The sequence below is a fragment of the Cryptomeria japonica genome, chromosome 7 (genome assembly GCF_030272615.1).
Source record: "Cryptomeria japonica chromosome 7, Sugi_1.0, whole genome shotgun sequence".
NCBI classification, from domain to species: Eukaryota; Viridiplantae; Streptophyta; class Pinopsida; order Cupressales; family Cupressaceae; genus Cryptomeria; species Cryptomeria japonica.
Window position 1 is genome coordinate 564,109,167 of NC_081411.1, and position 16,020 is coordinate 564,125,186.

The 16,020-nt window shown below is 35.1% G+C and overlaps 1 protein-coding gene across 2 annotated transcripts in view; it reads left to right on the forward strand.

Moving 5' to 3' along the window:
- The window catches only part of LOC131078428 (protein IN2-1 homolog B), a 275,451-nt gene that overhangs the window by 226,492 nt on the left and 32,939 nt on the right, over window positions 1-16,020 (forward strand). The window lies entirely within an intron of this gene.

Sequence of the window (16,020 nt, forward strand, 5' to 3'; positions counted from 1 at the left end):
TAAGGTCTCTATTTGGGATCTCTATTAATGAGTGAAATAATTAATGTTCTCAAGCTTGGCAGAGATCCCACCCCTGCTCAAGCTTCCCTATCTCTAACATATGCATATGGTTAACCTCTACAATATATATATTGCCTCTAAGAGATTCACTACGAAACTCCCTCTGGATTCTTATGAAAATATTCAACGCAGTCACAGTAACCATGCTCTTTACTTTTAATACATAAGTTACTTGTTGGTCTTGTTGACTAATTTGCAGAATCTGGATATTTCGTATACCCTCTTTCCTTCGTTACTATGCTCTGGGCGTTTGCACCAGTGTGTTTCTTCCTCTGCAGTTTATTGGCGACGGCAAGGTATAGAAGTGACAACGCACTTCCTGCTTCTCCGCCTGTATGCTGGGCTGCGCGGGTTATGCGGAGCTTTTCTCACGATACTCCTTGCCGATGGTGATGACGTCTCCTGGTATACGCGCCTCTCCACCTTTCCTTCCCCCCCCCCCCCCCCTCCGTATTTCACAGACGCATCATTCATATGCATCTCGGTTGCTCCCTCTGCGGTCATGGCTCAGGTCGTGACTTTTGGATGTCACGACTTTGGGTTAAATTGCTATGTTTGTTTTAATTGGACTTTAACGCATACTCCCATTTATTTTCATAGTTTGATTTATTTTATTTATTAACATCTTTCTTATCCTTCACTACTTTATTATTTAACCATTTAACTTCATTTATATTTTAATATTTAATTTTTACTATTGTATTATTTATTAGTTACTCTTTATTTTTAAGAGAATCATGATTTATTGTTTATTGCAAATAATGATTTATTATTTAGTATTTTACATTTACTTGGTTTATAATAATTATTATTATTTATCATTTATTTACAAATAATAATTATTTATTTATTATTTACTTGATTTATAATAGTAATTATTATTTAGCATTTACAACTAAAGAGTAATGATTTATCATTTATTATAATAATTATAATAATGTTAATTAACAATGATCAATGTGTCTTTGACAAATGTAAGTACCAGAATATATTTATTAATAAGAGGTCATTACAGATTTTTTTAGTAGTGCAGTACAGAGCTCCAACCCCAGTCCAGCTGATGGTTTTCAGCACTTCAGTCCACAAGTTCAATTTGGCACTATCAGTATCTGATTTTCAAGTGATTAATTAAATATAAAACTTTAGCTTTATGCTAAAGTTTAATATTTAATTATTAATTGGTTGACTTAGGCAAGAGGAAAAAAGCATATTTTATTCAGAAGATTTTATTAATTCAACTAAGTTAGGCACCAAAGTGGAAAAGTGTTTTAAGTTATTCTTTGTAGACCTTGTAAAAGTTCAAACTTGTCTAGAAGAAGGGGTTTTTCATCTTGGGCGGCTATATGCTTGTCAAATGAAATGAAAATACAACGCCATTTTGGTAAAATGTAATGTCATTTGATGTGGGGTGAATTTGGGAGCAGATGAATTTGAATTTGGTTGAGCAAATGTTATAAATAAGGGCCTTGGGCTCTCATTTGGATATCTTTGAACATTTTATAACGAAGTGCTGTCGAATTTGTGCCAGACTTTTGCTTTGAAGTTGAGTGCTTCCTAGCTTGTGCCAGTTTCATGCTTGTGAGATAGCACCTAGCTGTGGGAGAGCCTATTTCTCATCCAGAGGAATAGAATGAACTTCATTGTGAAGTATGTTGCTGTGGTATTTTCAATTTTCTGAGTGAAGGCATGGTTTTGGTGTGTTGTTGGATGTGTAGTGGCTGAAGCAGTATTCTGATCATTCCTCCCTACATGTGGATTATTTCATTATGGGTATTGGCTTTGATTCTCCCTACCACAAAGGCGATGAGGTCCATCAATTTGCAGCTACTTGTTCACTGATCTGAAACTTATATTGCAAATCGAACCTCACAGCTAGGTCGTCCCATTCATGTCTGTCTCGGGTTGCGTGTAGCAAGTTTGAGTCATCTATGTTGCAGATTTGGGGTTCTAAATTGGTTGCTCATGTCATATTTTCCATTTGCTTCAGTTTTTGTGTCATTCCGAGTTGTTTTGGGTGAGTTATGAGCATAATAGTGAATTTGGTAGTGGCTGTTTTCTATGTGTTATGCAGACAACAAATTGTATTTTCAGTTTAGTGGTCATTGGTGTGTTATTTCTTTATGGGTGGGTTTGAGTTTGCTAATGGTGTTAAGTTTGGAGATATTCATTAGGATTGGACAATATTATCTCTCTTTTCTATGCATTGCATCTCTTTATTGTAAGGTTGGATAGTAGTACTAACAACCATTTTTGGATTATAAAGCTAGTCCCCGCTGAAAAGTGGAAGAGGTTGGCTTGCCGCTTACATTTGATCTTTGTAATTTCGTCCTCCCGCCGAATAAGCGGTCGAGTGATATTTTGTTTGTAATGGTCCTCCTGCTGCATAAGCAGTTGAGTTGAGCTTTGTTGTAAGTGTTCAGTCCTCCCGCTGAAATATTGCGGTAGAGTGATTTGTGCTTGAGTGTGTTTTGTTTACTTGGCTGGTTTACCGTCGAGTTTCCTTGTTTTACCCGCTGGAAAGTGGAAGGGGCTGGCTTGCCGCCCATTCTTGTAATAAGCATTTTCAAAAGTTGCATCTAATGATTCTCTGCCACCGTATGCTCTCACCCTCCCAACTTGGGCTCTCGGTGATCAAAAGGTGCAGGGTTCCTTTCAGCTGGTTTAGTTTTCTTATTCTAATCCCTAACAGGTGTTGGTGTGATTGTAATCTTGTTAAAAATTAAAAAAAATTGTCGAGGATATTACACAATGTCATTGTCCTCTTGGCAGAAGTATAATACGCCTCAGGGTCAAACTCTCTAGCTGTCAATCCTAATGGGAAGTGAAAAGACATAAGCAATTTATTGGCTTCCTCAAAGCCCTTTTTAGTATTGATTTCGCCTATCACCAATCACCAGGCACATGGGCAAGAAAGATCCCTTTTGGCTGTTTCTAAAAGGAGCTGAAGCCTCATACATCTCCCATACAATTTCTAAAGCAGCCAATTTATTTGGGACTATGAAAGGTAGCATATGTGGCTTTCCTTTAAAACAATACACTCTCATATATGTATATCTCTCATCTAAATACCAATCAGCCCAATTGTGGTCAATACTCACATTGATTTCCTTTTCCCTCCCCTTTGGTTTTAAGAAATTCATTACTTGCTTTGTCAACCAGGGAACTTCTACACCACATGCAATATACATCTGGTGCAGGAGCACCTAGCTTTTAACCAGTTTGTTGATGCATTTTCAAAATTTTGGTGTGATAATCCATCTTTTGGATTAGGGTTTGAATAATGGACTACTTAGAGGTCCACATGTGTGTTTGATAGTCATTTGAAGGATGATTATCACCTAGGTTGTTTGTTTTCTCAAATTTTGCCTATGAGGCCTTGTAAGCCTAAAATGGCATAAATTTGCATTATGATGTAAAATGTCTTGTAAAGTCTCATTAGGCATTTAGGCATGTCATTTTGATGTTAGGGAGTCATCCTAGGAGGTTTAGTATGAGTAGAAATGCATAAAATGTAAAAATGCACATTTGAGCAAAAGTTGTCATTGTTGCTTGACAACTTTTTGCAACTTTTTGAGCAAATCGGTGGTTAGGCCAACAATGAAGAGTTGGTTATGACCAGAATGGCATATAAAATGCTTTTAGAATGATTGTACATGGGTTGGTAAATCCTTGAGCAAGTTTGAATAGATTTTGAAGACAATTTCCAGATTTTGCCTGGTATTTTGTCATTTTAGTAGCAGCAGTCCGTACACAATGGATTGATTTTGTTATTGTGATTCCATGAAGTTTTAGTGGATGATATTGTATTGCTCTGGAAGTGTTTATATCTTCTCTTTGTGCGGGTTTGAGGTGTGTTTATAAATTGTCTCTTATTGTACTGCTCTCGGTCTGAGCAAGGGTTCAAGAGCCCAATCATGGTTCCAACTTGAAATCCCTTGAGTTTTGCTCAATGATCCTTGGGATTTATGTCATGGAACCCTTGTACAGTGTATATACTTTTTGTAATGACCTGAAAGTTGTTGGGAAGCAACTTGCCATCATTTCCTAGGCGAGCTCTGTCATAGCCCGATTAGGAAAATGATTGAAAACGTTGTATTTTCTTGTAGGGATGAGCAGTTGTGAATGTGCCAAGTGTTTAACATGGAAGTGTGATGTAGTACAGAGTCTCATTGAAGAGGTGGAGGTGTGATAGGGTGCAAAAACCATTAAAACCTTTTGAAGAAGACTGCTAACTCAAAACCCCTCAAAAGTGCCATTTTTGAAATCCGTACCAGTACGGACAGACTTGACCAGACTACGTACCTTAGTGGATCCAAAATTTTGTCCAAAAGGGTACTCGGATCACCAAAGGTGTTGGAAGGTTCTTTGAGTGATTTTTGAGTATTTGCCCAAAAACTGGCAAGGTAGGGCTAATTGGGGCTCTAGGGCTACTAGGCCTAGAAAATAGGAGAAAGAGGGAGCGATGAGAAAATGGTGAAAAGCCAATTGAAGAACCACTTGAATGGAGTTGAAACATCTATAGAACACCCCCTAAAATCCCTACAAGTACATGTTGGAGGTTTGGATAGTTTAGTGGTTGGATTTACCCTTGTGAATCTCAACCATGCTTGAAGCAACTATTGAGCACAAATTGATAGGGAGCACTCCAAGAGAGTTTGAGTGTTTGACTTGTTAATGGACAAGTCAAGAGTGATAGGAGCCCACTAAAACATCATTCAACTACCTATTGAGCAAGGTGTGACTCTCTTTGAGAACCCCTCCCCATCAATATCCTCCTGACAAAATACTATTCAAACATCAGACCTTGAGAATGCTGATATCCATTGTCCCAAATAGCAGTCCATAATTGGACTGGCACCTTGACTCCCTTCTGAACAAGCCTTACATTAAGAAAAAGGTCCCATACACCATACTTATGTCCTTGGAATAGTATCATATGCATCGGTAATGAATACCATTTTAAAGTTATTTTTGAACCACCCTGCTGAAGTCCTAGCGATTCATGCAATGCATTCGCAACAAATTGGGGGTAATCATAACTATTTTAGTCAGTCTCACCTTGTACATCGCAAGCAAGCAACATCAATTCCGTAGGCATCATAGAATCCCCATTATATCCCAACACTTGACAGATTGCATAATAGGTTAGTTCAAAATGTTTGTAAAACAAATCCACCTTGTATGGGGGCTACTCGTTCCTAGCAAATTTCTGCAAGTTATCCTTGTATCTAGGTTTGTGAATGGGCAACCATTTCCTTCTGAAGAACCCCTCTGTGGCATCATATTCGTCCTTGAGATTTTCCAAATTATTCTCTATGTTATAATCCCTATAGTCTTCTAAGCCAAACACCTCCAATATTGTATCCCTGTTAATGTCTAACAACCTCTCATTTATGGACCTGATATATTGGCCTTCAACATTATAACACTTTGCCAGAGCTTTAATCAAGTGTACATTGAGAAAAACGTTTGGAACGACTAATCTAGCCAATCCTAATCTCCATGGGTTGCACTCAGGAATTGCAGACTCTGATTTCATATTAAAGCATTTGAAGATATGATGCCCTCTGACTCTAAAATAGCTCTCCCTAGAATCAGATTGTTTGTCCACAAACCTCACAACACTAGCCCCTGTCTTAGGTCTATAAGATGAACCAAGCAATTGAGCAATTAAATCATCATGGAGGTTTTTATCTTTCTTTTGTCTTTTAGCCTTGGGTTCTACAGACTGTGAAGCTTTCGAAGAGGTAGACATTACCAACTTGTCCTTAAATTACCCTAGGTTGATAATATTTTAACTAGGGCTACGATTAATTCTTATCACTGTCTTTGAAGGAAACTTCAGAAGTAGGTAACAAAACTTACTCAATCTTGCTTGTGCTTTCTATTTTTACGGCTGCCTAGATGCCTTCACAACTTGGCTTCTCAATTCCGCACCAGACCTTTTTAGCAATTTGTGACCAGAATTGTTCTAAACTCGAACATACCATCCTCTCTCCATAAATGAAGTTCGTGTGAATAATGATGGTGCAAACGGGCTTTTACACAGGTTTAAATGTGCACCGTTGATCTCAGAGAATCGACGATAAGTGGTGAAATTCAAATAACCATTCCCGAGGAAATTGTCAATCGTATCACTTGTCTCATCACCCCTTTTTAAAATCTCTTGGCACTCGTCGAGATCATAAGAGCTACCTTGGCAAGGCTCAAGTTGACACGCTGGATCTTACTTAGTCACCAACATTTACCTCATTCGTATTCCCCTCGGGACTCGTTGAACACAGGACACCATTCTCACCGAGCTCCGAGAAACATTTACATGGCTCATTTGACTTGGGACTCGGCCAGGGCAAAATAAAGATTCCACCGAGTCCTGAGTAACAACTTTGATACACTTTGTTCGCCACATCAGATAATAGCTCAGTGCCAATACAATCCTTTCTGGTGGTCAAGGCCCACCTCATAATAATTTAGGCACATGATCAATTACAAACCCTTCAAAGCTACATGCGGGGGGAAAACAAAACCTTATCCACCTATCGGCAAGGGCCACAAGGATTTTCAATTAAACTCATGACTTGAAAGGCAAACCTTTTAAAGAAAAGCAGCCCTAGACAAAATTGAAAAATAGTGGGAAATAACCAAAATTACCAAAATGAGAAAACCTACCTAAAATAGTCCTAACAGGAACCGCTTGAGACATTTGTATGTTAGAAAGCATCCTTCGAAGCCAAACTACTTCAAATGTTTCTTTGACAGTTCCCCTATATTCAACTTCAGTTGAGAAAAGAGCTACCACCTACTATTTCATACTAGTCCATGTGATTGCACCCATGCCCAAACTGAAGACATACCCAGAAGTAGACTTCCTGTCATCAACAAAACTTACTGTCATGTCCCCTCCTGGATCGATATATATATATATATATATATATATATATATATATATATATATATATATATATATATATATATATATATATATATATATATATATATATATATATATATATATACGGAGAGAAAGAGAGAGACCCTAAATGAAGAAATTATTATTATTAATTAATATAATATTTATCAACGAATGATTATTTGAAATTATTAAATATTTATTTTTTAATTAATATTTATTTATCAATAATAATTTTCTTGAAATATTTAAATTTAATAACTACATAAACAAATATTACAGTCTATCATGCCTCGTACCACTTGATAAGGCAGCAAACTAAAGACAAATAGACAACAATTAAGAAGTGTAATCTCCATTCAAGTGACAACAATATATACTCTTAGATACAGATCCATATATCAATAGGGACAAATCCATAAATCACCGTCCAAGAGGAATATTTCATATCTAACCATAGCGATCATATGGGAGAGATGTATGGAAGCAGTGGCCATGATTATGATTGATTCGACCAAGTCAGCAATCACAATAGCAATAACATATCATAGGTAGTAATAACAGCGATAATCTTTGCCTATCGTGGTAACCAAGCTACTAGAAATTGCCACTGATGGAAATAAAACCTTTACACCAAACAATTATTAAAGAGGTGCGTAACATTAGTATGAGTCAAATATTGGTGTCATCATGATTATTGACACTGAACACAATTCCCTTATTGGGTGCGATTACATACACTCAGCAATTGTTTCGGATGAAAGGGCATCGAACTATTAAGGAAAGGTGATTAGTAGTTTATTATTGACCAAACCGTAAATAAGAGAGTGATTAATACTAATAGTTTGTTAAGAATTATACCACAGGCTGCGATGTGGCTTGAAACAATAGTAATCCATTTACAAAGAGGTGTAATTACCTTGAAAGGGTGCGATCTTACTAAGTTGATACGATTTCATTGTGTCTGTCAAAAGCTGCCACTTGATTATAATAAGTAATGTTTCCTCATCAAGTGGGATTTAGGGAAAAGAATATAAATTACGTGGAGGGTTGCAATTAGAGGTTATGTCTTCTTAATATCCAAAGGGTATGACTCCTTGATGTTAAGGTATAAATAATGATTGAACCAAGATGATAAAGGGGGAGGAAAAGGGGAGTTAGGAAGGAGAGTTACGGGGGCAGAAAAAAGAGTATAGGAAGAAAAGAGCAGAAGCGCCACAGGTACGTATATGTGTGTGGATGTGTGTGCCACACACACATAATTATATTGGTAGTTTTAATGTTTATGTCATTATTAATATATAATGTGTAGTTACAAATTTTGTCATGAATGTTATAATATGTAGGTTGCAGAATTATATCATGAATATTATAATATATATGTTGCAGAATTCTATCATGAATGTTATAATATGTAGGTTGCAGAATTATATCATAATATTATAATATGTAGGTTGCAGAATTATATCATGAATATTATAATATGTATGTTGCAGAATTATTTCATCGTTATTACAATGTTGTATGTTATAGAATCTTAGCGTAATGTTGTATGTTAAATTATAATTCAAATGATGTCAATAATATGAATTGTTATGAAATATGGTATATCAATGAATGGTGATAATGTGATTATCTGATGGAGGCTATTGAAGAGAAATCCCCGTAGTCTAATTCAGGGATTATGATAATCCCTGGTAGGCAGTATATACTGAATATCTATATGCATATATGTATGGCTTGGTTGACAAAGTTCATCCAAGAAGAGACGGATCTGACCGGTCCTCTTTGGTAGACTTGGACGATGAGATGCATCATTCAAGGCAAAGAATGGATCATATATGATGGTCTTCCTTGGTATGGCTTGGGTGTAAGAAATTACATCCAAGACAGGAATCGAATTAACCTTCGATTTCCTAGATGGCTTGGGTGTAAGAAATTACATCCAAGACAGGAATCGAATTAACCTTCGATTTCTTGGATGGCTTGGAACCAAGATGGGTTCCAAGAAGGCGAGCTTCACAGCCGCCTAAGGACATGTCCCAATACTGCACTCGTATCCTTTTTATTAAATAAGAATTGAGATTAGTATTAATTAAGTAATTTAAGTTTAATTGCAAATTAGATTAGTTATGTATATATTTTGTTGTGTTCTAACAATCTATTTTGCAGGACAATGATCTCTAACTAGTAGGGACATTACACTTACCTAATCTGAGTTTGTAAAACCGATCAGCCGAGGATCTTTTCTTTTGTTGTATAGTATGCCAAAGTCAGGTGTACCCTTCATATATCTCAGTACACGCTTCGCTGCAACCTGATGTTCTACTTTAGGGGCTTCCTTGAAAAGAGATATGTAGCTCATAGTATAACTAAGATTAGGTCTAGTGGCTGTAATATAGGTAAGGCTGCCAACTAGTTGCTTGAATGTGGATTCATTCACCACAGGTGAATCTGATTTGGCTGATAGTTTCAGTCCTTTCTCCATAGGTGTAGATGAAGGTTTGCAATCATTCATCTTGAAATTATCGAGCAAACTCCTGACATACTTCGACTAAGAGGTAAAGATACTGCCACTAGTCTGCCAAACCTCTACATTGAGATAATAATGCAAAAGTCCGAAATCTGATATCAAAAGACAGGCACAAATTCTATTTGGTCTGCTCAATCAAATGTGCCACACTGCTACTAATGATTAGGTCATCGACATAGATGACAAGAAGAAGAATCTCACTACAAGTATTCTTGACATAGTAGTTGGGATCAAAAAAACTCCTCTGAAAGCCTTGTCCAACCAAATAGTGATCAATTTTTATGTATTATGCTCAAGCAGCATGCATGGGGCCATAGTGAGCCTTCACCAGTCTACATATCTGGTGTTCTTTACCAGCAACCTTGAAACCTTGATGCTATGTCTCTTCCTCCAAATCACCATTGCAGAAGACACTTTTGATGTCCATTTGATGATGCACTTTCCAACCATACTGTGCTGCAATGGCCAGAACCAAGCAGATGGTGCTCATCTTTGTTGTAGGAGCAAATGTTTCCTCATAGTCAATGCCTTCTTTTTGTGAGAAGCCCTTAGCCACCAACTGAGCTTTGTACTTATCAAGAGTTCCATCAGCTTTGTATTTCACTTTGTAAACCCATTTGCAGCCAATGGGTTTCTTCCGTGGTGGAAGATCTGACAGAACCCAAGTGTTGTTCTTCTCAAGACTATGATACTCAACTTCCATAGCCTTTTCCCATTCAAGTATTCCTTTTGCTTCAGAATAAGCTTGAGGCTCATAAAAAATCTAAAGAATTGGCATGAGATAAAAACCATTTTTTTCTTATCCCACATAAAAACAGCCATGTAGAAGTGGAATATCTGTCCTTTCTCAGAAACTTTTGAATTTTTATTTTTGTCTTGAAGCTTAGGAGAAGGAAAAGATCAGGAAATAATTTGAATCGATATCTATTCAAATGAAAACGAGAAGGATCTGTTCAAGGGAGTCATTAATATGACTATATTTTAGCTTGTTCTAAGAAGGAAGTTATTGGGGGAAAGGGAGAAGATAATTTATTTTCAAATCCTAAACCTAAGACTGAATTTCTTGATGGAATGCATTAAATATTTAAAAAATTTGTGCTGATGAAGAGATGTAATAACTTGTGTATGCACAACACTAAGTGTAGTACCCCTTTCCAGAATATTTTACCAAACTTGAAATTTTCACACTTTTAACACACAGTTGCCATATAGGCTGGTCTTCTTTTGGTTTAACAATTTTGTTTGGAGAAATGTGATAAATAATCTTCATAAATCAACTCCAAAATTTCCAACATTGAGACCAACTTTAGTCACATAAAAATTATGACAAAATGTAATCCACAAATAATTTTCTTAATTCTGAGTTCTGCTGTTACATAAAAATATTTTCAGATATTTCATACAGCAGAATTATCATTTATAGAAAATTAATATTGAAATACCTTGGAATAGTCCAATCACCAATCAACAATCACCTTAACACTTCCTTGGTGCTCCAAAATATCCTCAAGTCAATTACGGCAGCCCTCCTTAACATGGTACGGTAGCTTACATATGTTAGAAGATTAAATAAAAAGCTGCAATGCCTGTTTCATATGCTGCAACAGTCTTATGTGGTCTCCCAATCAGCAAGGTTGACTTCTCTAGAGGTTGGCATTGAAGTTTAAGAGGCTCATAAACCTCCAAACTAGAATCGCTTCCCTCTCTATTTGATTACAACTGGGTTTATCTCAGCTGAAATTATATATAATTTCATGGTTTGCTACACATGCACCCACAACACAAAATCCTTTGCCAAATGTCACTTGCACACACTACATTCAATCATTAATCATCAATCAAAAACTAATTTTTTGCTTATAAATTTAATAATTTTGTGTCTGGAATCTACAATCTGGCAAATTTTGAAATCTTTATAGATAAATCGATCTGCTCAACATTTTACAATCTGAATCAAAATGATAAATCTTTATCCCAATCGGAGAGAACAATAATTTTTTGCTTGCTTGCAAACCTCCAGAAAATTATCAAAACTTCAGCCTACAAGAAGATATATCTTTTCACATCCAAACTTTGAAATCCAATCCAATAGCTGCACCTGTGAATCTTGGATGAATCCACCAAGGTTGGCTGACATGGGTTTTCGTCTAATCAACCAAAAGAAACCCAAGGGTTTTCGTCCTAGGGCTTGTTGAATCGAAAGCCATAAGTTCTAAGGGCTCTTCAAGAGAAATTATCAAAACCAAGAATAATGCAAATGAGCTCTCAAATCTCCTTATAAAATCGTCTTGGAACTTTCCGAAATATAAATTATAAAAATCACTTTTAAATATTAAAATTCTTACAAGTGACTTTATAATATTTATTTTATTCCAATTTCTCACTAATAAAGTGACCCTCTTATAATTTTTCATTAACATAAAATAACTCACTTTATTAAACAACCATGGTTTAACATTTAACTAATTAAATATAGATAATCCTGAAAAGCTTAGGACTATTCAATATCTAATTAATTAATTAATTATTTTTGTGACCTTTTTAAATAATTTAAATTAGTTATCGTAAATTTACTTATTTTTTGAAAACTTAATTCTAATCATTTAATATTCTGAGGTCACATAAAAAGGGGAAATTACAATAAGGTCTAATAATATAAACCTCTAAATAGGAAAACTGCTTAGTTGCCAAATCAGATTTAGGTTTGGCAGTTTCGTTGGTTTTTTTCCCATTCTTCAATAATATAAACCTCTAAATGGGAAAACTGCTAATTTGGCAATTTAGATAGAAAAAGAAACCAACTAATCTGCCAAACATGAATCTGAATTGCCAACTTGTACATACCTTCAAGTTGACTAAGGGAAACATAAAGGATTCCTTGGTTTGAAATGAAATGATTGGTGTCCTTTTTCTATTGAAAACTCTTGAAATGTTGAATTAATAATCTTGGTGACAGCATAAGAATGTTGCACATTATTAGAGGCCATTTCTTTATTGAGTATATGTAGTATGTCAATATACTAATTATACATTTGTGTTAGAAGATTACATGTGTTCTTATTTGTTGAATTAGGGTTTGGATAGTACAAAGTAGTACAAAGTTTCCTTGAACATAAAATGAATATTATGGATTAAATATTGGTTTATTTGCTATTAAGGGAATTGAATCTCGAACATTATGTTGATTGATATTCGTGTAGCTTGCATTGTCTATTCCAAGTCAATAATATGACTTTAAAATCATTTTATGAATATTTTAAATTCGTAAAATATGTAATTTAAAATAGAAAAAGGCCTAAACATTATTCAACCATTATCAAGGTTTGAGATTTATTTCTCTTTGGATGGTATGTTATGGGATTGATATTTCCCTTCTGACATAAAAGTTAATATGGACTATGGGTACATTGTTAGAAATTACAATTTATGAAAATTGTGTAAACTGTGAAGCGAATAGTGAACTTAAAGGAGTGAGATAAATTGGAATACTTAATTGGGTACTAACAACTCTTAGGTTGTTAATTGGACAGTAAAAGTCCAGTTGGTTGTAATAGAAACCATACATAGTTTAGATTAACTTGATCTTGCATTGGGTTTTGTATTGGTCATACTAAAGCTTTAGATGCCTAGTGGAACCTAATGATTACCATAAGGAAGTCAAATCACTTGATGTACAAAGAGGTTTAATGATTTTATAATGATAAGTTGAGTATGTGCTTGACTTTGAAACAAAGTGTAGCAACTTGGAAACCATGTATTAGTTTAACAATTCTTGAACACTAATCCTTCAGATAATCTTTATTCCCATCCAAAAATGGCAAAATATGACAACAAAACCATAAGAATGTTAGCACATTAATTAAAGAGCAACAAGTATACTTGAATCTGTCCTCGATATATTGGTCTCAACCTATGTTATTGGGTTCTCTTAGAGCCTCTCCCCATACCCTTATGGGTTCATTCTAGGGTCATGAAAACTCTAGATTCACCTAGGGTCCGTCCCAACCACCCTGGGAGAACCTAGGCCAAACCCAAGAAGACTCGAGGTGACCTAAGTGTTGTCCAAAAGAAAAAAGAAAAAGAAAACATCTTTGTAAAATATTTCTATAAAGAAATAAGTGGAAAATACCTAATTTCACGTGCTAGTGATAAATTTGTGAAAATGGCATGTTCCATGAAGATTAGTGTGGTTTCAAAGTCTTAAATTGGGCTTGGTGGTGAGGGTGTTTCCCCCATATCCCATGAGGGGTATTGCACCCAAATCCCCATGACGAGCACTTCCCCTCAACCCCATTGGAATCACCATTTGTAGATCCCCACTAGTTGCCCTCCCCAAATCTAGGCCCTTGATTCCCATAGATATGTGTACCCAATTGGATGGAAAAGTAGTTGAGGTTTTGGTCTTTTTTTATTCCAACTTGCATCTCTTGTCACATAAGAAATTTGATTACAATGAGGGGGTGGCAAAGAATTGGGATCTACCTCTTGAGTGTGCTAACTTAGACATTATTGTTGCATAACTTGTTGGATCTCTTTAGATGAGGCAACATGTACATATGACATGGCTAGTGGTAGTGACCTTGTTACTCTTTGCAGTTCAAATGAAATAGAACCAAATATTGACTTCGATGCTCTCAATGAAGAGCAATATGAAGATTATTGAATATTGATCATCAATTCAATTTTTATAGACATTTAACAAATCACTGAATTATGAATTTATGAGTATTTTCATTTTTGCAAATTATGAATTATTTAAATATTTTGTTTATTGGCAATTAGAATATTATTTTTTTAATAATTAACCTACCAATACCGGAAACTTAGATCTCAACCTTAATAGTAAATAAAGGCTAAGGAAATGATCTTAATAAGATTAAGACCTTTGTTGGCGATATTGAATAGAATCAACAATATGTTAGCTCTAAGGATATACATAATTCTATAAGCAAGTAATAGCTTCATGAATTGGCTCTTTTAAAAAAAGGGTGTGGTCTTTCAGGTGTCATTACATTTGAATATAATAAATGGAATCGGATAAAAACATTCATTTAACATGTGTATATATAAACATCTAAATCATTAAAAGATGAAAAGAGCCACACACACACACACACACACACAGATATATATAAATAATACCATAATTCACAAACTTGGACTAGGTGAGTACTTGACAAGCCCAAATCTTTGACCTAGAATGAACTCAACAACTTAAAAAGGTGCTTAAATTTATTTGAAATCACAATGTTTTTGCAAAATTCAACACAAAATGTATCAAATGAATCTAAGAAGCCATGTAGAAGTGTTTTCTATTAAATTTATTCTTGAATATAAATAGATTATAAAATCACATCATCATAGAGCTAAATACAATAGCTAGCTACTGACTAATAACTATTATAAATGTATAATGATAGCATTTGAAAATTATCCTTATAAATGGCATATCTAAGCAATAAAAAATTACAAGTTTTTAAAATTTCCTCTTTTTCTAGTGAAAAATTGGGTTGTAGAGGGTCTAGTCCTTACACTCAATTTTAGCTCCCTACTTGGCCTAGAAGACTATGTTTGTGGCTCCACCCTACTACTAGATGGCAATGACTCCTCTCAACGTTAATGGCATCCAATGACAATCCAATATCCCTTGCTTTTTCTGCAACCACATCCTCCATAACCTATCTCTCCAAATCAGCAATCACATCCTCTGTAAACAAGGAGGGTTGATCATCCTACACAATCTAGTCACTCTAGGGATCAATCTTATTCAAAAAAAATAGGCTGCCCTCATTTTTCCTCCACCTTTCTTGTGTGAAAGTGAAGGTTGTATTCCACAAAAACTTGGTTCATTGAATCATTATAGAGTCAAATTATTACACTTGTTCACATGAATGGCATCAAACAAACTCCAATTACACTCACAACCAAAAGCATTACAAGGTTGACACAAAATTCAAAGGGCTATCTTTTGAAATTTGCGGTATTTTTATACCAATCTCCCTACCAAGAACCTACAAAAATGATATTCAAGAGTTTGTAAATAAACAATATTCTATTAATAATTGTAATTTGTAACTAGCAAGATATAGGAATTCACATTTTCTCAGTTGTTGTTTGAATGGATCTTCCTTAGGTAGTGAGTGGCGAAGAAAATAGCTTCTTACTAGCTTGATTATAATTCAGACTAAACTAAGTGGACAAAGGATGTACTCCAATTCTACTCAACTTAGGAGGAACTCACAACTTTTTGATATTCAAGACAAGTTCAATACAGCATTAGAATTATAGTAGCCAAAGAAAAGTAGGAGTTCAAAAATTGAAATGCATGCCTATGATAGAAATTTAATGGTAAGATGATTTAGGTAAACATATCCTTGGCTATGTAGGTACAACCATGCATGAGTATCCTTCTTCTTCTTCTCTTAGAGTGCTAAGTTTGTGACCTAAAGAAGCTATAAAATTCCCAAACTTGCCTAGGACCATATCCCTTACATTGGATTAGTGAAGAATATATTGA